The sequence below is a fragment of the Cuculus canorus genome, chromosome 3, assembly GCF_017976375.1.
Source record: "Cuculus canorus isolate bCucCan1 chromosome 3, bCucCan1.pri, whole genome shotgun sequence".
In the NCBI taxonomy this organism is placed as follows: Eukaryota; Metazoa; Chordata; class Aves; order Cuculiformes; family Cuculidae; genus Cuculus; species Cuculus canorus.
In genome coordinates, this window is record NC_071403.1 from 71,372,209 (window position 1) to 71,394,986 (window position 22,778).

Genomic DNA, 22,778 nt, shown 5'->3' on the forward strand with positions numbered 1-22,778 from the left:
GGAAATCCTCCGGCACCCGGTGCCTTGGCGGGGGGAAGGAGGGAGCGCCGGGGCGGCCGCCTCGCAGCAGCGGGGAAGGAGGAGGAGCTGGGGGGGGGGTGGGTTGTCTTCAGGACCGGTCTCTCGAGAAACAGACGCGCCGCCGGTCTCTCCCGAAGCGCTGGCTGCTAGGGGGACGCTGGCGCCGCGGGTCCCCTCCGCGGCCCCCCCCCCCCGAAAAAAAAAAAAACCACCCCCCCCTTGTAGCGTCTCTGTGAGGAGCCCCCCCCGGTCTTCAAGCCCGCGGCTGCTCCGTGGCAGGAGGAGCCATTGACACTGCCAGGGCGACGCGCGCGCGCACGCACGCTAGGGCGCGGGGGCAGCGGCACCTCGGCCAATCGCCTGCGCCCACACAGCCGCACCGCCGCGCCGCCACCAATCAGAGCGCGGCTTCTATGGCGCGCGGGGTGGGGCGGTGGCGCGGGGGATAAGGGGGGGGGGCGGTAATGGCGTCGCGGGCGCTGGGAGGGACGGGAATAGCCGGGGGGGGAGGAGGAGGAGGAGGAGGGGAGAGAGAGAGAGAGAGAGAGGGAGGGAGGGAGGGAGAGGGAGGCGGGGGGGGGGGGCCGCAGAGTCACCGCCCCGGTATTGGAAGAGCTGCTGGAGTGGGAGGCGCTGTGAGGCAGCCTGGGGGGGGCGGAGGGGGGGGATGAGGGAGGGAAAGGAGGGGAGGACGGAGAGGGAAGGGAGGAGGGTAGGGAGAGGGAAAGAGGAGGAGAGGGAAGGGGGAGATGAAAGAGGAGAAGGAGAGGGAGGACAGGGAAGGGAGGAGAAGAAGGGAAGGAGGAGGAGGGGGAAGGAAGAGGAGGGGTGGGGAGAGGGAGGAGGAGAGGGGAAGGAAGGGGAGGGTGTGGAGGAGATGGAAGAAGGGAGGAGGGAGAGGAGAGGGGAGGTGGAAGGGAGGAGAAGAGAAGAGGGGAGGGGGAGGGGAGGTGGAAGGGAGGAGAAGAGAAGAGGGGGAGGGGAGGGAGGAGGAGAAGGAAGAGAAAGGGGTGGGGGAGAGGGAGGAGGAGAGGGGAAGGAAGAGGAGGGGTGGAGAGGGGAAGGAAGGGGATGGAGAGAGGGAGGAGGGAGAGGAGAAGGAAGAGGAGGGAGGGGGAAGGAAGAGGAGGGGGAGGGGAGGAGAAGAGAAGAGGAGGGAGGGGGCGGAGGAGAAGAGAAGAGGAGGAGGGAAGGGAGAGGGGAGGAAGAGGAGAAGGAAGAAGAAGGGGTGGGGGAGAGGGAGGAGGAGAGGGGAAGGAAGAGGAGGAGTGGGGAGAGGGAGGAGGGAGAGGGGAAAGAAGGGGAGGGGAGAAAAGGGGGAGGAGAGGAGGGGAGAGGGAAGGGAGGAAGAAGGAGAGGGGAGGGGCAGAGGGGAATGGAGGAGGAGGGGAGAGGAAAAGGGATGGGAAAAGGGTGAGGAGGAGGGAGAGGGGAGAGGTAAGGGAGAAGTAGGAGATTTGGAGAAGGACAGAGGGAGGGAGAAGAGGTGAGGTGGGAGGAAGAGAAGGAGTGCGCAAATGGCAAGTGTGAAGGGCCGGGAGCATGAAGGGCCCCCCTGTGATAGGGGAAGGAAGGAGGTGAAGGTCAAATGCTGTGGTGACCCAGTCTCGTGCAGGGTTTCACCTTCCTGGGGTTTCCATGCACCAGGTGTTCGTTTCCTGGCTAGTTGTTAACAACTTGTCCACCCAGGGCAGGCTCCCTGGTCACTGTACACATACAGTTTGTTACCTTTTGCCAGCACATAGAATCATGGTTTGGGTTGAAAGGGACTTTAAAGATCATCCGCTTCCAACCCCCTGCCATAGGCAGGGACATCTCCCACCAGACCAGGCTGCTCAAGCTGCACAACAACGTGCTATTTATTTAACTTGGGCTGGCAGTTTAGGTAGTTTATACGACTCCTGCTCTGTTATATTTGTTGTGTTGGTGGCCTGAGAGCAGAAAATAAAAAAAAAAGAGGTTTGAAGTTGTGCTATTCTTCCTTTTCAGACATCCTTGCAGGATCCAAGCTGTGAGGAAGATCTCTTCTCTGTGCAGGGATGCTCAGAGGTCTGCTTCAGGTGGGTTTGTGTATAGTCTGACTTAAACTAAAGACGAGGAGTATGTAGAAGTAGGGCCTATGCTTGTGCTGGAAAAGCGAGAGTATGTTATCTGGTATAGAGTGAGGCACTGGCCCAGGTTGCCCAGAGAAGTCACGGATGCCCCGTCACTGGAGGTGTTCAGGCCCAGGCTGGATGAAGCTTTGAGCAGCCTGACCCAGTGGAAGGTGTCCCTGCCCATGGCAGAGGGATTGGAACTGGATGGGTTTTGAGGTCCCTTCCAACCCAAACCATTCTATGATTCTATATCATTCTATGAAATCATTGTAATTAAAGGCACATCAGGCAGGAGTGTGTTCAAAGCTGATAAATGGCGGTATAATACAACTTTAGGAAATGACAGGTTTAAAAAAAAAAAGCTTTAAAAACATTTATACTTGAGCTTCTAAAGTAAATGACAGTAAAATTGTACTTTTAAGTTCATCTCAGACCAGGAATAAATGTATAAGAAATCTTACAGTTGCTGTTAAGGAGCATTTCTTAGATATAGTATGTTGTTGCCATGAGTAATGACTGGAGAACTAGTGGAAGATTGTTTTCCAGGAGAAGAGTAATTTTTGCCACCTTCCCTAATAGCAGGGGAAGAAATAATAAAGTTAAGCTCTTGTAAAAAGAACTTCATAGGGAAAGAGAATAAATATCAGTTTCTGTCACAACAATTACCAAAGTGGTGTACTAAACACTCAGTAGAGGTACAGGTTTACCTGTATGTATCATAACAATATTCTTTCTTCTGATAGCAGTGTTGTGAAACTGGGCTTTAACTTCTGAATGGGAGGAATTACCATGCAGAACTTATTGTGACATGGTTAAGTATTTTCACATCATTAAAACCCTATTATCTTTAAAATATAGTGTTTTGATAGCTTAACTGCTTTTCTGTTCAACTGTCCTTGCTGCATTCCCTTCACCAAGATGTAGGAAATTAATTCTTAGTGTCACAAGGTTACCTGAAACTGCTCAAAATTGGTGTATTCCAAACTTTTAGTACTCTTGTCTAAAACCTGTTCAAGAGTCAGGATGGCATGACAAGCCCATTTTCACCTAAATATAAGAATCTAAAGCTTCTGATGTTAGAATAAAAATTTCTTGAAAACTTGAATTGGAGCAAGCTTTAGGCTTTCTTAAAACATCTTGAAATTGAACTGATTTGAAACCCAATAATGTCATGGCCTAAAAAAGATGGTTTTTGTAATTGGTTTCTTAAGGTGATAACTCATGTTAGGAACATGATAGCGGGAGTCTCCAAAAATTTACTGGAAATGGGAATAGCATGAGTTTCTGTATAAGCAGGTCCAAAACATAGCCAAAATACATTGAGGGCAATCTGTTATGCAGGCGTTTGTGAAAAATGCTCTGAGTTGATACGATGGGAACCTCAAATGCTGAGAGAGACAAACTGGATGAAGTTACTGAATAAATCACTGGTGCAAAAAAAAGTGATGCCCATAAGCGTTCACTAGTAGCTTACAAGTTATGGAGTAGGGAAGTGGGTGCAGTGCTCTTGTCCAATATTCTTGGCTGCACTTTAAAAGGTCAGGCATTAGAAAACCTGAAAACTCACCAAAACAGTTTTGACTTGAACTCCATGCCTCTTCTCGTAACAAAATCTAATCTGTCTCATCCAATTTGCAACGACTAGGAATTGGTCATCATTTCAGTTTAAGTCAATCTTTACGTAGGCTTAGCCATCCCATGCCTCTGTTGCTGCTGTGTACCCTCCGAGAGGAAAAACACTTTTCTGTGATGAAAATTATAGTGCAAGTCCTACCTACTATTAAGGCTTCATTGTACTGACCATTGTGGAGATGTTTTGAGCCATCCTGTATGACCTGCTAATAAACCATTCCTGAATGCAGGTGCTATTTATACTGGCAAGATAATTTTGTCTTTTTCAAGACAGCTTTTTCTTTATTTAAATTGGGAAGAGAGGGAGTGTAAAGTGGAACTAAAGTATACTGTGCTTTTTGCATAATTGTCTACAATTTAAATGCTTGCTGGGCTGGTTGTGTTGGCCACAAATCACCCTTTGGTGACCCATGAACAGCTTCATTATGAACAGAAAGGTGTAAGACCTGGGTGAAGAGTTTACTTAGAGCACTTACGGAGCAAGCAGTTTGGGCAGTGTTGTCAAGTGCTAGCTTGTTGTATCAGATACTGCGTTTCAAATGTATATGTGTTTAAACAATAATGATATTTGTTTCTCTGTAAGTACATTAAGAGTTGACTGCTGCTTTGAAGAGATCACCTTTCTGCAAGAGGGACGGGATGCCACAGAGTGCTCAGCAGTAGTCATAGAATCATACAGTCATTTGGGTGGGAAGGCACCTTAAAACCCATTGAGTTTGACCCTCTCTGCCATGGGCAGGGACACCCATGGTTGCCCAAAGCCTTATCCAACCTGGCTTTGAACACTTCCAGGGATGGGGCAGACGCAACTTCCCTGGGCAACCCGGGCCAGTGCCTCACTGCCCGCATCGTGAAGAATTTCTTCCTAATGTCTTCCTAAAATCTTCCTCCTTCCAATTTAAAGATATTCCTCTCATCCTATCCCTGTACTCCCTGATAAAGAGCCCCACCCAGCTTTCCTGTACCCTCTTTCACTACTGCAAGGCAGCTCTCAGTTCTTCTAGGAGCTTTCTCTTCTCCGGGCTGAAGAACTCCAACTTTCTCAGCCTGTCCTCATAGCAGAGGTGCTCCAGCACTCAGATTATCTTCAGGGCCTCCTTGGGACCTGTTCCAACAGTTTCATACCCTTATGTTGGAGATTCCAGAACAGGACACGGTACTCCAGGTGGGATCTCATGAGGGGTAGAGGGGCAGAATAACCTCCCTCAACCTGCTGGCCATGCTTCTTTTGATGCAGCCCAGGATATGGTTGGCCTTTTGGGCTGTGAGCGCACATTGCCAGCTCATGTAGAACTTCTCATAAATCAGCATTCTAAGTCCTTCTCCACAGGGTTGCTCTTGATCACATCATTCCCCTGGGCTGTATTGAAACTGTGAATTGTCTTGACACAGGTGTAGGACCTTGCACATGGCCTTGTTGAATGAAACTCATGAAGTTCACATGGGCCCGCTTCTCCAGCTTGTCCAGGTTAGAGCTTTGTAGCTAATGAGGCAGCTTCACAGGGAGAAGTAGGGCAAGTTGTACTGAAGAAAATACTGATAGAGGATTTCCTATTCGTGAGGGTGACGTGCAGAGAGGGAAAAGCAAATTTGGTTCAGCTGACTTGCTCTAAAGTAAAGAAGACAGTTAAAACAACTTGAGGATATGATTAGGGTCATGCAACATTTAAGTATTCCTGCTCTAGAATCTCAGTAGAGAACAGACAAGAGATGAAGAATGGTAGGGCCACAGAATAAGTAGGACTGGGAAATGGGTGTGAGGCAGCATAAACTGTTAAATCAGCAGGGCTGATTCAGACCAGGGTGATCTGCAGGAATCACCACAGTTTTGTTCCCTTTAGTGCAGACATCCACTCACAACCCAAAAAGCTTTGCTTTGGAGACTGTTAGAAATGCTTTGGATGTGGGACAGATTCATGTGAGTTACGATCCTTGGTTGCCCTGAGGATGTGAGTATTGCTTTAACAGTTGATCAAAACAAGTCCAGGGTAATAGTTTCAACAACCGATGATTTGTGGATTACTTCTAAGGGTTCACAAACAATAAGTAAGAACAGACTCCAACTTGGATATCACAGTCTAAAGCTTCATTTAAAACCTGTTCAGAAACTGCAAATTGAGAAGAGCACTGCATTGCTGGCTTGCAATTAAGTGGAAGGTGCATGGTACTCTCGCTGGCTTTGGCTTCTGAAAATTTGTGGGAACAAGAAGTATTTTGAGACTACTCTTGCACTTTGTTACACAAAACCCACCACAGAGCCTTTAGCTACAGCTTGTAAATTTGAACGAGAAATACAAGGAGTCAGGTTTTTATCACGCTTTTCAATCGGTTCAAATGGCTTTGCAAAGAAGCCACATGCCTACCCCTCTCCTTACAGATCAAAGTGAAGCAAAAGGGCTGAAATAACTTGCCCAGAGCATTTACAGGCTATTAGCAGGGCCAGGAATAGAACCCCCAGTACAGGAGTCCTTATTGAAGGCTTTCCTCACAGTGTCACATTACTGCTTTCACCAGCATAAGGCTTTTGCCTATTATTTCTAACCATCTCAAAACCTGTTACTATGTCCCTGGACTAGAAATATAGTGCTGAAGGCTTGGGGCTGACCCAGTGCAGGCTGGTAGCTTTAAAGTCTTTAAACCTAGAGGGTTGTTTCTTACAAGCTTGGAAGAAGTAAGCCTGTTGGAAATAGCGATACCTAGAACTGGTTGAACCTGCTTGCTCTGCAGTTCAAAAATATTAATGCCATTTTGTTGCGATTCCTCTGACCCTCAGCTCATCTTATTTGTGTTTTACAACCCATCTAATGGAGCTAAATCTTCCACTCTGGCAAAAAAAAGACTTTTAAATCCACCCTCCATCTACCTGGAATCCATGTCTCCTGAAATATAGCTTGATGTTGGCTGACCATAGTGAGTTGCCTTCTGGGTGAGTGCCAGTCTGGGATGTTTTCCAGCCTGGTTTCTGCAGGAGGAATGAGGACCTTGGGTGAGGAGATGTGTGTTGTTTCCTGTAAGCCCACTTAACTGTTGCAACGTGTTTTCTGTTAATTTTGACTCTGCCCTAGCAAAAGCTCTCTGGAAGTCTGGATGGTACTTCAGTTCTCATTAGTTTTGTTAATAAAAGTAACTGATGAAACTAGACCCAGTGGGATGGTGTCTGGGTTTTAAAGCATTGACGGCTGCCCTGGTAGCAGTTTCATAAGGAGATCAGGGTATGCACATCACCTGACATCTGCAATTCTTGGGAGAGTTTTCAGGGGAGGGAGAAAGGGTTCTGCAGCTCTTTCAGCCTGATGGGAAAAACACCCAGTTTTGTATTGTTGGGTCACTAGCAAGGAGCTCTGGGTGCTGGCCTCCAGCAGGACTGTCCCACAGGGACTGACCCACTGGTTCTCGTGTGTTTCTAAAAGGCGTGCAGTGTTAGCTTATGCAGCTTGGTGTGCTGGGAAATGGGCTCAATAGCTACGTGGCTGTTAAGGAAATGTTGAGAAAATGTGTTCAGTCTGAGTTATAAATCAGGAGTGAAGGTGGTGGTCCAGAGCTCAGAGTGTAAGGACCAACAGTTTAGACCAGAGAGGAGGCCTGAGTGATGATTTTAAGACAGCATTGGAGCAGAGGTGTTGCTGTGCAGCTCAGCCTGCAGTCAACAACAGACACTGATGTTGAGGAGGGTGACATCCTCAACATAAATGAGATGGGGGTTGGTTGCTTCTCCCTGGTAGCTAATGACAGGACAAGGGGAAATGACTTCAAGATGCACCAGGGGAGATTTAGGTTGGATATTAGGAGGAATTTCTTTACTGTATGGATTGTCGGGCATTGGAAGAGGCTGCTCAGAGAGGTCATTGAGTCACCATCCCTGGAGGTGTTTAAAAGACGAGTAGATGTTGCACTTGAGGAAATGGCCTAGTGGTGGACTTAGCAGAGCTGGATCAATGGTTGGACTCAATGATCTTAAAGGTCTTTTCCAACCCTTCTCTGATTCTATGATCTGTTGTGTAGGGAGGTAGAACTTTCTCAACCATCCACTCTGCACTTTCAGCCTTGTTTTCCCAGTTACATCAATTACCCTTCATTGAAGTCCCCCAGGTTGGTCCTCTGGATCACACTGAACTTAGATGTTTCAGCCTGAACTGATAAAATGGTTCAGTGCTAGCATAAATTAAAATACACAGGGTATAAATGACATGATCTGTATAAATAGCATGATTCTCCTGAATGGTCTGTCTAGGCACCTAATATAACACTGATAGTGATAATATTTTGATGCAGTGGTAGTTATTCATTCAAGGTTTGCTTTTCACTGCTCCATTTCAAACGTGCATGTGCAGAGATCAAAACCAACATGGGCTACACCTGATACACGTTCCTTCTAAGCATGTGGCTCAGATTTGAGACATTTCCCTACATCTTACTGTTAGTATCTAGTTTCAGGTTTGTCTTGGGCTCAGTTTTTATTTCTTGGTGTCTACTTTTGCTTTGCTCATTGCAGCAGCAACACGTCCATGTGGCGAGTTTGGTTCTTAGAGCTGGAGTTTCCCACTGCCAGATGTGGAAGGTCTGTCTGTTGTCTGTGTTGCTATGAAGAGGACACAGCCCAAACAAATCTTTCAACATAACAAATTGAGTCAGGCCCCAAAGGGGAGAGGCTTACAGAAGTACCTCCAGTACCACCAGCTGGAAAAATCAGTCCTTTGATACCAAGAGGGGAGCACCTGCCTCTAGACCTGTCAAGGAAAAATTGTAGGGAATGTTTTGCTGCTTTGGGGGATAGTTCTCCCCCAAAAAACCCTATCATTAGCTTTCTGAGATCCCCATTTTTACAAATCACTCGTGCTACCTGATGCTTAGCCAAGACAGGCATAGTGTGGCAGGAGTGATTATGGATGCCTCGCTTTGTTATGAGCAGCTAAATCTTAAATGAGCACTTAAAGTCCCAGTCGCTGTTTTCAACATGTCAAACTGTTGGAGACATTGTAGAGCATCCAAATGGGATTCAGTATCTCCATACACCTTGACAGAGTGTCAGCAGTGGGAAGAGTTTCCCCTTTCAGTCCTGGAGAGAAGAGACTGGTCTTGCTGTCAGCATGTGAATATATGTGCTATGACCACGTTCTCTTCAAATCTTCAGTGCTCGTGCCATTATCTGACTGGTTTACCCTATCAACAACTGATTTTTGTTACTGATGGGGGCAAGTTCTTCATGCTAGAAACAGAGAGTATGAGGAATATTACTGGTTTTAGCTTTGCTGTCTGGCAGACCAATGCCATATGAAATCCCCTGCTCCATAATTATCCTTTTCTACAGAACTTCTTTAAATACAGAAAGGTAGTGAAATTAATTCCATGAATCTACCAACAAACAACCATAAAGAAAAAAGGAGTTGCATGTCACGTGTGTCGTTCCAGGCTGCTGGTCCTCTGTGTTGGCTACTAGAAGATAAGAGTCCAGGTCCTTTTCCTCCATCTGTTGGCCTCAGTTGGATCTACCAGTCACAGCGTATCTGATGAGCAGGGTAAAAGGTCAAGTTATCCTCATGACTGGTCCATGAAAAATACTTCCCCAGGAAGGGGTTTTGAATGTCTTGGATAGCATTTTGCCATTAATAAATGTCTTTGCCATTAAGAAGCAATTCTACTTTTCACAGGCATCGTTTTGCTGCTCCTACTGTGGTCCCTGTTCTGTCAACCTGCAGACAGTTAGGCAGATCAAGGCAGTAATCCGACTGAAAACTAATCCAGCTGAAAGCACAATTCCCTTTCAGGTACACGTGCAAACCTTAGCACAGAGATGCATTGGGAAAGGATGGCCCTGTGTTGTGAAGGTAGCTGGCCCACAGCTTGGCTTACTGTAATTGTGGAAGCGTGCCTTCAGTACTTTCCCAGGAGTCACCTTTAGTCAGCTGTGTTGTACTGGAATGCTCTAGGAGGCAGCTGCTCTGCTTTGGGATCTGTGTGGGCTGCTCCTGAAGCACCACATTATGTCCCTTGATTGAGCTATCCATTTAAGTGGGTGGAAACACGTACTTAAATATGACCATCTCGGGATCACAGCCTGAGTGTAGACATTGAGCGACGTCATGACTCAAAGTGGTTCATTTCCCCTCGTTGCCACGTGGTGGTGATGTTGGTTGTTGCCTTCCAGGAGCTTTGTACTTCCACTGCTGAGGGTATGTAGTGAATCACTTGGCAAGGACTGCCTTACAGGTCAATACCTATGATGACTTTTTCTGGTGCTGCGTGGCTTTTCCACTTATTCACGTGGTGGGGATATTAGTGCTCCTATTTGTACTCCATTTTACATGTAAACATTCCTACGCCTTAGCAGGGTCAGCTAACACAACAGAAAGGATTTTGCTCCAGATATCTTTGGCAGATGTAATAGATTTTCAGGGCAGCACAAGGTGTCTTTTCCTGAATCCCTGGTCAACTGTCATCCTAGGTTATTCTAGATCCAGGAGGTTTTCCTGCCCCACCTTTCTCACTGAATCACTGAGCTTGATTGTGATCTTTTTTCTCCCCAATGACCCCATTCCTTTGGTGAGATCTGTACTCTCTCCCCTTATCCTCAGTGGGTCAGCTCTGCCCTGCTCCAAACATGGTGTTCCTGATGCCCATTGAAGCCTGGTCTTTCAGCCACTGTTTATCTGGAGACTCTAGGACTCTGGGTAAAGACTGTTTTGTGTGGAATATTGATTTGTTTCACTTTCAGGGTGAAAACCTTTGTGATGAGTCTTAAATCTTTATTCACCACTAACTAGCTAATCTGGAGATGGTGGATATTGATGTTTGCCAAGGTGAATGGTGAAGTGAGCAACCCTGGAAGACTCGAGGATTTTGCAGCTGAAGGGATACGAGTGCTTGCATTGCGTCTGTAGCAGAGAGCATGGTACATGCCCTATGGATGTGTGTTCCCTGGTCTTGACCGAGCCTGTGAATGTAAATATGAAGAGATATGTGGCCTTTTTATTATGCAAAGGTCATAAAACCAGGAATTCACCCAAATTAACTGATAAGGAATGGCTGTTTTGTATGGAAAATGCTCTTTTCTGTCTCACTTGCCTTGATGTCTTGGGATCTCATCAGTTTTATCGTGACAAGCAGAGGTAGAGAAGGGATCATCCATTCAGCAGAATGTGTATGTAAATGAGATCAAGAGCACTGTAAAATTCTTTCCACTGACTGTTAGTGAGGGGCATCAATGTGATCCTGGCCTTGAAGAAACTTACGTAGTGTAGGGAAATGTGTATTCACATAAACCAACTAGTTTAAATATGTTAAATCCAGTCTGTTTTTCTTCCACTTGCATCCGTCCAGTCCTACAAACTCAGATCTGCCAAGTCATTGAAAGTCTTACATCTTCTTGTTCCTCAGCTTTAGTTTTTGTGGTTTTCTTCACAGCAAAGCAGAAGAGGAAAATGGGAAATTAAGCTTATTAATTAAAATTAAGTCTCAGTTAGCGAAGATGAAAGGGAAAACTTGAGTAAGACAGTAAAGTAATTTTCCTGCTAGGAATGGGATAAAGGGAAGTTACGTCAGTGCTGGTTTGTGTACGCAGGTTAACGACACCACAAGGGCACGTTCAAGAGAGGTAGCCTAGCTGCTGCTGTAGAACTTTATGATGTTCAACCTTTATTGCTTATTTTGTAATCTTCATTTCTTAACAGCTGATGTGTCTTCCCTTTGTATTGAACTGATCTTATTACTGTATGTGATTAAATGGATGACTTTGGCTGGTGATGTTGCTTGGCAAAACCAGGTGCATTTTGATGCAAGTTGGTGTTTTTCAGATTCAGTTCCGTGTAGAGAGCATTACTTCTGTGAGCCACTTTCAGTATGGTATTTGTTCACAACAAAAAATGGAGTTGAGCATTTTACTTTGTTTTTTGGGTTTTTTTTTCCGTGATAGGTGATGCAGAAAACAACTGAGAAGAAGGAAAAGCATCAAGTTGAGTTTCCTTTCTATAAACTCTGTTCCAACATGCCGTCAATTGTAATGGGCAGTGCTGATAGCCTGGTGCTGGGACTTTGCAGAGCTCTGAATGCATTTGGGTGGATGGGGAAGGTCCAGCTCTCACAATCATAGAGTTTCCACACCCCTCCAGGACATCTTGACAGATGACTCCCTTCTGATGCAAGACCCTGTGTTGGGCTAGGTGTATGTGCCATTAATGTCTCCATACTCAGTCCATGAGGTGTGTGAGAAAGAAGCCTGCGGTCTAATTTATGAGTCAAGCTTTTTGGAGGTGTGGAAGAGCAGTGAGTGAAGGAACATAGAACGATGAAGATTGGGGAATGGAACATTTGGCGCTGGTTTTAATTAGAATGATCCTGTTCATCACTCATTTTGTGAGATAAAAGGGGAAGAATATCCATTAGTATACTCAAAGGGAAAATATTTGTGTTATAGTTAGTGAGCAATTCTAATTGACCTGCCAAATATAATTAAATTGAAACACAGACCTTATTTCAACAACATTTCCCTTATTGTAGCGTATGAGAGATACAACTGGCGTTAAATTTATCCCTAATCTGTCTGCAATCTAATGACTTTAGTCTGAAATTCATACCACAACTAATTCAGTATTAAACTTAGCGATTACCTCTGTCAGCCAAAAAAATTAATAGAGCCCAATCAATAAGTCTTTCTCTTGTGAACAGAAGTGTCCTTGTGCCTCTCCGCTTAAGAAGGTAAAATGATGGCATTCATGTTGTGGCTTGGAAGAGCCGCCATTGTACAGCAGAGGAGGAGCTGATTGATGACTTTGAGAGCACAGAGCTAAAGGTTCTTCTGGCTTAGAGGGGACTTTGTTCTTGCCGAGAAGGAACTGGCCACTGAGCTTCACTGCTTGTCTTCTAGGCATGGAGCTGTGATGTTGTGAGAAAGGCCTGGGCTCCCTGGGAAGGCAACTAGTCAGGTAAAGTGATGTCTGCAGTCATCTCCCTTCCGGCACTGCAAAGCAAGGAAGTGACCGATGCTGTTACTGGATGTGTTTAATTAGCTGGTGGCATCTTTAAAATACTTCCTAGAGCGTTGGGGCTGTGATGTGAAATGTGCATAATTTCTAAGGCTTAAACATTACTAAATGAAGTGAAACGATCTGAGATCCTTCGCCATTTCAAGGGGAAAAGTTCGAAAGGTTTAAATTCAGATCACTTTATACTTTAAAACTCAATCAATGCCAGGATCAGTGTGTACACGGAGACTGTAGGTTCCTCTGAACCATTTTTTTTTGGCTTCCAACTGATAAACAGAGATGTTCCAGGGTAAGTACTTTGAATTAGTATCAAGCTGCTAGTTGTCTTACTTACGCATAATGATAGAGAAAAGAAACCTTTGCGTCGATTGCTTTCCTTTTCTACAATACACAGTACGGCAGTGTTGACATTATTCCATCCGGGTCAGCAAATTCATGTCAGTTATTGCTCTACAATGTAAGACACATTTTAGAAGAATGAGAAGTGCAGGAAGTTTGAATCATGTGTGAACATAAATTTACTCATGTTTTATGTAATGGCCTCTTGAGGTGCTGACGTTTTCAGTACATTAATTGTTCATAATGAGTACTCTTGCATAAGACATTGCAAAGGTAATTTTCTGAGGCCAAAGAATGACTAAAAAGTTATTCACTAAAGAGCAGTCGATAATCTGTATCCAAAAGGAGACTTATGGGATGTGAAGTAAACTAGTGTTAGGTGGGAAGTTTGCTTGTGTGAAAGAATCAGCCTTTTGCGGGGTCAATGCCTTGATAAAGAAGCCATAGAAGCGATGGTGGCTGTTGAAGAGGCAAAATCATTATGTTCTAATCATGTGTCATTGAAGTAAAGGAATATATAATCACCTTATTGAAGTAAAGGAATAAAACAGTTTTGGGCCAGATATGCCTACCTGTTGTATCCGAAGTCTGGGATATAGTCGCCTCTGCTGCAGGTGATGTGATCACATTTGGGCTGTGTACTTCAGGATGGATAATACTAATGGTGAAGATATGGTATGTTTAAAGAATGTACTTAAAAAAGAGGAAAATAAATTAGTCAATCTATCAGACTGCTTCCAGGCAGTGGATTTTAAATAACTTGTCGTATGCTTCTTGGCTGGTTTCCTAGTTCATAAAGAAAACTAATGTGAAATCAATAATGGTATTTAAAAATTCACCAAACACTTCCCATCCAGATAAAGTCTCACTTTCAGCGTGACACTGCTGCAACAGGCAGAGTGGGAAAAACACACAGATGTGACCTTTATGGTAAACAAAAGAGACAGGGGGATGGAAAGTGCAGTGAAGAACGATGCTTTCCGAAGCAACCGGGAGGATGATCTATCTGCTCCCCAACAAGAGCAAACCTTTTAACAGCTACTGTGGACATCAGCTTGCAAAAACCCTTTGCTTGAAGATGTAGTCTAGATGTTAGGCTGATTTCCAGCTGAAGGGTATAAACTGGCATGAGAAGTGGCCAAGAAATAATCACATAATGGTGAAAATGCCAACAGAAACACAGTAACTAAGTTTCCTGTGGCACAACACAACCATATGACCTGCTGGACTGCAGGCAGAGAAGAGGAAACGTTTGCTACTTTGCCTCTTTCTTTTGTCCCAGAAAGCCTGAGATCATTGTGGAAATGGGAAGATCCAAGCCATGCAATTAAGTTTGTTTGGTAGTTTGTATTTTTAATAGAAGCACGAAGAGGAGCAACGCAGTACCTGGTGATCTGGCAGCTGTGTGTGTGCATGGGCAGCTGAAGAAGACACACTGTTGCTACAAGTTTGTAGAATTATAGAATGGTTTGGATTGGAAGGGACCTTAAAGATCATCCAGTTCCGAACCCCTGCCATGGGATCAGGTTGCTCAAAGCCCCATCCAACCTGGCCTCGAACACCTCCAGGGATGGGTCATCTACAACTTCCCTGGGCAACCTGTGCAAGTCCCTTGCCACCCTGATTATGAAGAATTTCTTCCTAATCTTTAATCTATTAAGATTCCCCCTCCAAATTTAAAGCCATTCCCCCTTGTCCTATGACTTCATGCCCCTGTTAAAAGCCCCTCTTAGCTGTCCTGTAGCTCCCTTCAGTACTGGAAAGCTGCTCTAAGGTCTTCCTGGAGCCTTCTCTCCTCCAGGCTGAAGAACCCCAACTCTCTCAGCCTGTCCTCATAGCAGAGGTGCTCCAGCCCGCAGATCATCTTCATGGCCTCCTCTGGACCGGCTCCAATGTTATATGGGTTAATACAGCTGTAGTGACCTGCAGTAGGATTTGTCAGTATCTGCACTCCTTCCACAAATCATCACAGAACCATTTTCCAGCTTCTCTCACGGGGTTGTTCAGACACAGCTGAAAGCGGCAGCAGCAGAGCAGCCTGCAGTGGGCTGGGGTGCAGTGGGCTTGCCTGAGCTGCTGCACCCAAGAATAGGGCTCAGAAGGTTCCCTCAGTCTTGTCTGCTCCAGGCACCCATGCCCACGCTCTCCATGACACTCAGCTTTAAAATACGCTGCTTTATTACTCATGGTGATTTCTAGCTTTGGAGGTTCATGTGTCTCACGCTTCCCCAAGCTTTTTCTCTGAATTTTAGAGTTAGAAATCAATTTTTCTTTTTTAGGTTAGAATTCAGCTTCACGTGGAAGCTCTTGACTCCAGAAGCTGCAGCTTCAACCGGCAGATCGGAGATTCATGACAAAATTGGCAGAGCTGTACGGCTGTAGGCACTGTCGGAGACATATGCTGCTTTTCTTGCTCCTGGAAGCAGTCCCACAGATGTCTCATGATTATTCACTTGAGTCATGGTTGCAGAACTGAGTTTTTGGTTGTTTGGCTTCCCAGATTCCTGGTCTGCATATTTATGATGTTCAAAGTGCGCATTCTAATAGAAGACCTACCTGTTTTAAAACAGAGAGGATGTGTTTCACCAAAACCCAATGTTTTGACCTTAAACTAAATCGTCTCTTGATTTACAACCGTATTTGTTCCAAATGATACCTCTCCAAGGGCAAAGAGACACAAATATAAACCCAAACTGGACGTTGCCTGGTGCTATTAGGAGTTTGGTGTGTGTTTTGGGGTGTTTCCACCAGGGATGTGCATCCCTGTGGCATCAGGCACTAGGTGGTGCTCTCCCACAGGGTCTTCTGCATGCCTGCTCCCAGGGTGCCAGGGGCCCAGCCTGGGAGTTTTCAGCCAAAGTTGAGTTTGGAAGGAAAGGATGGGAGTTCTAAAGCCGTGCAGCAACACCTTTTGCCCGTTTGGATTGAATTTTTAAAGTGACATTGCTCTCGGGAGCCTGGATGTTCTATTTTGGGCAGGGATTCCTGAAAGGAGAGGTTGCCCCTGTGCCTTTTTTTGACCATCTCTGCTCCCAGGTTAATGCTCTCTGTACTTAAAACCAGTTTAACTCTGTGCTGCATGGCTTGAATATCGGATGTATCAACACAACAACAGCTTTTACCAGGTGTGCTTTTACTGTTAAACAACTGAATTTATCTATTCATTAGTATGTGCTGTGCCATGAGTGGATGTTTGGCAACCTGAAAAAGCTTAGAGATTTCTTTTATTTGTTTTGCCTTTAAAAAATTGTATTTCAGATTCATTTCATGAGTTTTTTTAATAGAAAAGGAAAATTGTGTCCTCAACAGTTCCCTACAGAGTTCGAAATCTTAAGTATGTCCTGATAAGAGAGATTGAAAGAATCATTGAACACTAGAGATGGTCTGAAATTGGCAAATGTTTCTCAGTGCTTGCTCTAGGTGTTCCACAAAGCTTCTGGACCATTTGAATCAACTGCCTCTAAGTCAGTTAGCTTTCAGGCCAGGGAAGTTGTTTTCTTTTTCCTCACTTGTAGTATTTTTATAAGGAGTAAGGACTGGATCAGGCAGATGGAAGGGGGAAAAAGTGTGAAGGAATTGAAACATCACAATCCTTAAAACTGCAATATTGGTTTGAGAAATGAAGATACTAATTGTGCAGCTTCTGCATCTGAATTTCAGGAGGTTTTAGTTTTTAAAGATGCTGCATTAATTCCAAGAGGGCTGAGAATTAAACACATTGATAAGCTCTGCTAATCGGTTTCATGTGGGATCTATTTTCAGCCACATACCAGAAAACGCTGCTGTTGTTTTTTTGAATGAGACCCTAATCTTGCAATGACTTTTCATTTATCAGAGCCTTTTAACTTTGCTATTGTGTTCCTAGCCAGAGCCTTTCCACTCACTCCTTTTTTTCCCGTGTCAGCCTCTTGCAGACTCTCCACAGGGCAAAGTTCACAGTGATTTTCTGCAGGCATGAGGATTTCCCCTCTCAGGGGGGCACTTGGGCTTTGTGTGGTGGAAGCCAAGCACAAATTCACGTAATCATTTGTGATAAAGTTTCTTGTGGTGTATTATAGTTAACAGCAAAACCTGCCGTTTGCAATTGAACTTGTTAGCAACCCAGATGCCTTTGTTTCTTGTGCCATTTAGTCGTATGAAATGGCTTTAGTGGTTGGCATTGGCATTTGTCTCAGTGTCGGTGTTTTTACTAAGCTTCACACGTCAAGAATAACAATGTTAAAAAACTGCTTTCTAGAAAAAAAGAAAATGTAAGTTCTAGTATCTGCAGTTGGGAAGTCGGAAAACAGGAGTGCAGTGTGCCCAAAAAAAAACATGGAAAAAGAATTTACTCCTCCTAAAATGTTCCTTTTTTTAAAAAAAAATTGTGGGATTAATAATGTTACAATGTTTAGATTCCTTGAAATTAATCTATTTTAACCGTTCCCACGGTGTTCAAGTTTATTTCCTTCTATTTGTTAGGAAAGAAACATCTGAAACTCTCACAAGAGATTAAAAAGGCACAAAGCCTGTTTGTCCTCCCCAGATTCACTATTACAGATTTTATGACTCTTGGTAGCCACAAGGATTTCTGTTCGTATCCTTGATGGAAATGTCCATCTCCCTGTCCTCCTATAGTGCAGGTGTGGTGGTTGTCAGCCTGGCTGACCTCTCCCAGCCTCCTGTGGCTGAGGGAAGCTTGGAAAAGGGGTTTGCGCTCCCTTCAGCTGATGGGCTGGTGCTTGGGCTGCAGTTCCTCTTAGGAGTCGTGCATTTGTGTTGCTCACTGGACATTCACTGTCTTCAGCTGGAGCTGAGGAGGCCAACAGTTGTTTGCATGAGTCAAATAGCTGGCTATAATGAGAGACAACTAAGGATGCCTGGATCAAAGAAGAGACAAAGCTCTTCTGGTTAACCGTACCATGGGCTCAAATTGCTCAGTAATGTTTGACCAGGTACCAGCATAAGAATTTCATCAACCAGGCTCTTTGGATAACCTATGCTGCCTACATGTCAATAAATACCTGCATCACAAAATCATAGACTCATAGGATCGTGGAATGATTTGGGTTGGAAGGGACCTCAAAGCCCATCCAGTTCCGTATCCCCTGCAGGGACACCTCCCACTGAATCAGGTTGCTCAAAGAGCTATCCAACCTGGCCTTGAACACCTCCAGGGATGGGGCAGCCACAATTTCTCTGGGCAACCTGGACCACTGCCTCACCACCCTCACAGGAAAATATATCCTCCTAAGATCTCATCTCAGTCTCCCCTCTTTCAGCTTAAATCTGTTCCACCTCATCCTATCCCTGCACTTCCTGATCAAGAGCCCCTCCCCAGCTTTCCCGTAGCCCCCTACTGAAAGACTGCTCTAAGGTCTCCTTAGAGCCTTCTCCAGGCTGAACAACCCTAGCTCTTTCAGGCTGTCAAAATGGAAAGCATGGGCAAGAAATCAGGGGATTTTGTGCAAGTTTTGTTTTCAAGGAGCCCACCTTGGCAGAATGAGCTCTCTTGAAGAGCTTCCTCAAGGCACCAATGATCAAGAGGCTACTGCTGATCCAGGCTGTTACTGGCAACCGTCCAGCCCAGCACCTCATTGTGCTTTCCCTTCTGACCTTGAGATGTGGCCTTTGGCTGATTCCCTTCCCATCTCTCTGCACTCAGATCTCCTTGTACTTCTTTATTGCTTTGTCTTTTTACAGTTGAGCTCCCCAGGCAGGGCGAGGCTGCAAGCTCCATCTCCGGAGGTGTTTGCAAAGTAGGGCTGATCTCCATTGGGATCTCTAGGCACTGCTGCACCACCAGGAATTGTTACTATTAACAACAAAAACAACTAGTTCTAATAGAGTGTGGAAAGGGGAATAGCTTGGCATTATTAACGTCAAGTTCAAAGAGCGAAAGTTGCATTTGTGTTGTTACCTTTCATCCTCTGGAGAACTGTAGGCATCTCCCTGAATAGAGATCCAGTTTCTGCCCTTACCCTGTGTAACCTCTCAAGTTTCAAAACAAATTTTAATGTGGTTACAGCAAATTGGCTTGAAGTCAAGGGATTTTTTTTCCAAGGAATTCAGGTTGTCTTTACTTATTTTTGTAAGCCCACGGAGTCAGAAGGATCATTGAGGAACCTACCCACACCAGCCTTTCTTCTTAGCTATCTCTGTTCCTGCTTGTATCACCAGACCTGTGTCTGTGTGGCTTTCCACTCTACTCACTGCAAACACCTTCCAGACATCTTAACATCCTTTGGAATGTTTTATACTCTGCTTGCTTTGTCTTGTCCAGGCATGAGAGATAATTGTGTGGTCCAGTCTTTGCCTGGGGACTTGGTCAGCCCTTCTCAGATTCTCAAGACTAGTTATGGATTCATAATCCTCTCTGGTGTTTCTGTGGGTTAATTATCATCACTTTGATAGACAAGGATGAAGTTTGAAGTATCAGAATGTCCTGTGAGGGATGTGACCCTGAAGGTGGTCCCAAGGCTGGGCTTGTTGCGTATGGCTGGAGGTGGGATGGAGAGGGACTCTGCATGGAAGGGTGGCTGCTGGAGGGCCCTTCTCATTGCAAACTGTTGCTGGAAGCTGGAGAGGAGCCAGGAGACTGTGCTGGGCAGCGGATGATTTCCCCGTGTCATTGCAAGGGATAGGAAGCATGCATTAATGGGGAAAGGGGTTATTGTCTTTGGAAACTGATACCCACGTGGGTCTAAAAGAGAATGAGTTGGACATTTCTGCTATGGTGTTTTGATTCCAAGAGTGAACTTGATAAGCAGTAAAGAAACAAAGCTTACTGTGATTGTCAAGGAAACTCTTTCAGCAGGAGAAAGAGAAAGCATGGAGGCAAATTAGAGGATGCGATATAAGAGAGGATTAATTCAGATTGTGTAGCAGGTGAAGGTGTTCCTGGAGTACAAGATACTCCTTCAGGAACATCCCCACTTAAAAAGGAATTGTCAGATGCCTTAACCAAACTAAGTCAGTCTCCATGACATGACACAACTATTGGCATTTGCTCTCCTTGCTGCAGTACCTATGTAACGGCTCTCTCCTGTTGTACAGATGCCTGTGTTCAAGGCATAAAAGTTGGAGACGCAAACATTTCATCCTTATTGAAGAGCAGGATGAATCAGAGATGCTCAAAGTGATCCTGTTTTTTTTTTTTTCAAAGGGCCAGAATTCCTGACATAATGTCAAATGTAACGGAAAATTCTGAGGTTTACAATGAGAATATTTCGGGTGCAATGTTTCCTTCTGGACTTGAGAGGAAGGCTGAGGAATGATGCTGGCTGATTTGTTGTCGTAGATGAGCTGTCAGGATGAACAGATAATCCTTAATGGCATCCAAAATAGATATCCTCCGGATCAATATGCACAGCTCCTGTAAGAGGAGAATTCTGGGGTAGTTAAGCACTTGAGAGGTGCACAGTGACAAATGCAAGGTAAGAGAAAGCTCTTAGAGATTGCCTAGTACAAAACAGTGGTGTTGCCTTTTCTCTGATAATTTTCCTTCCCCTCTCCTTGCCTCTTCACAGAATCACAGAATCATGGAATCAGTAAGGTTGGAATAAACCTCTAAGCTCATCCAGTCCAACCATCAGCTCACTCCCGCTGTGCCTACTAAACCATGTCTCAAAGTGCCACGCCCACATGTTTTTTGAACCCCTCCCTTCTTTTCCTAATACACGTGAAGAATTCCATTTCTAGTGAGCCAATTCAGAGGCTGAGTAGAGATCCACGTGACCAGCCTTGAATAAATCAAGTAGGACCATACAGGTAGAACTAGAAACGAGTGGCGCAGGCTGAGCATCCCTGTTTAACTTGAAGGTTTCACTCATTCAGATGCTGCATGGCACCAGCACTGAGACATATTGCTTAGTCAGGGGGGACGTGCCAGAGATTGTGAGGGGCAGAGCAAGTCTTGTGAAAGGAAATCAGATCAATTGGAATCTTGCCTAATGTTTTTAATTAGCTTAAAACTCCATCTCTTATTTCTAGAAAGGAACGCTTGAAGGAATGGAGGCACTTGGATACAAGATCAACTTCCAAACCATTTGGAAGAGGAGTGATTTTTTACTGAGCTTTATTTCCAGCTGGATTCTAGAGCAAGATGCCAGGTGATACAAACCTGTATGGACTGAAATAAAGAGGAAGATCCTACTGCTTCCTGATAGCTGCATGCTGTACAGTCCAGTCACTACAATATCTGAGCATCTCAGTCTTTGGTCTGTGTAGCTTCAAAACTTCTCTACAACTAAAATGGGCTTTAAAGGTCAAAATCAACTTCTTTGAAACCACTCAGACTGTGAGAGCCCATTCCTAAGAAGAGCTTGCCTGCATATAACAGGTGAAAATACATTGTAACATGCTGGGTTTTCCTAATTGTTTAATTTATGAAATCTACCAGGCACAAAACCGAATATAAAATTCACCTAATCAGCTGATACAAAGCAGAACACCTTCTGTGACTGGTTCTTATATTTTCCTCCCACTTACAGTGTCTCAATAAATACATCCTTTTGCCTAGAGAAAAACACAGGATTTATTAGATGCCAAGAGAGCAAAAAATCTCAATCCTCGCCACACTGAGGTGAAAGTTTCAAGTAAAAGGATCCTCTCCCAACACATCCTCACACATGCTTATTTTACTCCAATCTACTCACATTTTGCTTAGTTTTAGGTTATCTTCATCATCGTAGTGTTTGAGCATTGCCCAAATACGGAAGGAGATGGTCTGGTGTGTGTCTGGTAGATATTTGGGAAGAAATTGGAGTCGAGGAGGAACAAGCCTGAATGATTGATGACATCTGTGACACTTTACCGAAGATGCGGCAAGTTCTGTTCTTGCACCAGGAAGGTCTGCACCTTTAGTCCAAGTGCTGCAGAATGATAGATTTGGAGCAGAATGCACATGCATTTGCAGTTCCCATAAACCTGTAGAGGAAACTTCTTGCTGATCTTATCTGCTACTATGGGGTGATTAAGGGAAGAGTCGAATAGGAAGAAGGGCAGATTAGGTGATACAAACCCCATTCAGTTATGTGGCTGATATGTCCTTGCAGCTCAGAAAGCCAGCCGTATCCTGGCTGCATCAGGAGTGTGACCAGCAGGGTGAGGGAAGGGATTCTGCACCTCTGCTCTGCTCTAGTGGGACCTCACCTGGAGTCCTGCATTCAGTTCTGGAGTCCTCAGCACAGGAACGGCATGGATCTGTTAGAGCAAGTCCAGAGGACGTCATGGAGATGATCTGAAGGCTGGAGCACCTCCCATCCAAGGATGGGCTGAGAAAGTTGGCTTTGTTCAGCCTGGAGAAGAGAAGGCTCTGGAGAGACCCTAGAGCAGCCTTCCAGTACTGAAAGGGGACCTATGGGAGAGCAGGGGAGGGACTCTTTGTCAGGGATTTCAGGGAGAGGACAAGGGGGAATGATTTTCAGCTGAAAGAGGGGAGATTGAGATGAGATTTTAGGAAGCAATTTTTTGCTGTGAGGGTGGTGAAGCACTGGCACAGATTGCCCAGAGAAGTCACATCTGCCCCATCCCTGGAGGTGTTCAGGGCCAGGTTGGATGGGGCTTCGAGCAACCTGATGCAGTGGGAGGTGTCCCTGTCCATGGCAGTGGGGTTGGAACTGGATGGGCTTTGAGGTTCCATCTGACCCAAATCATTCCATGATTCTGTGATCAATAAAGTAAGCACAAGGAGCATCTGTGCCTTGGCTGCTGAAGTGGCTGTGAAACAGCT

The 22,778-nt window shown here is 45.1% G+C and overlaps 1 long non-coding RNA gene across 5 annotated transcripts in view; it reads left to right on the forward strand.

The window, feature by feature from the left end:
* Positions 1-1,450: 1,450 nt before the first annotated feature.
* LOC128851706 (uncharacterized) overlaps positions 1,451-22,778 on the forward strand; it is a 28,536-nt gene continuing 7,208 nt past the window's right edge. The window contains exons 1-4 of one of the 5 annotated variants that reach the window (XR_008449113.1): positions 1,451-2,081; positions 11,659-12,667; positions 20,211-20,481; positions 21,038-22,476. This is a non-coding gene — a long non-coding RNA (uncharacterized LOC128851706). Of the gene's footprint in view, positions 2,082-11,658; positions 13,767-15,345; positions 18,038-20,210; positions 20,482-21,037; positions 22,477-22,778 lie in introns of those variants that run through there. The other 4 variants (XR_008449112.1, XR_008449115.1, XR_008449114.1 and 1 more) reach the window with 4 other exon arrangements.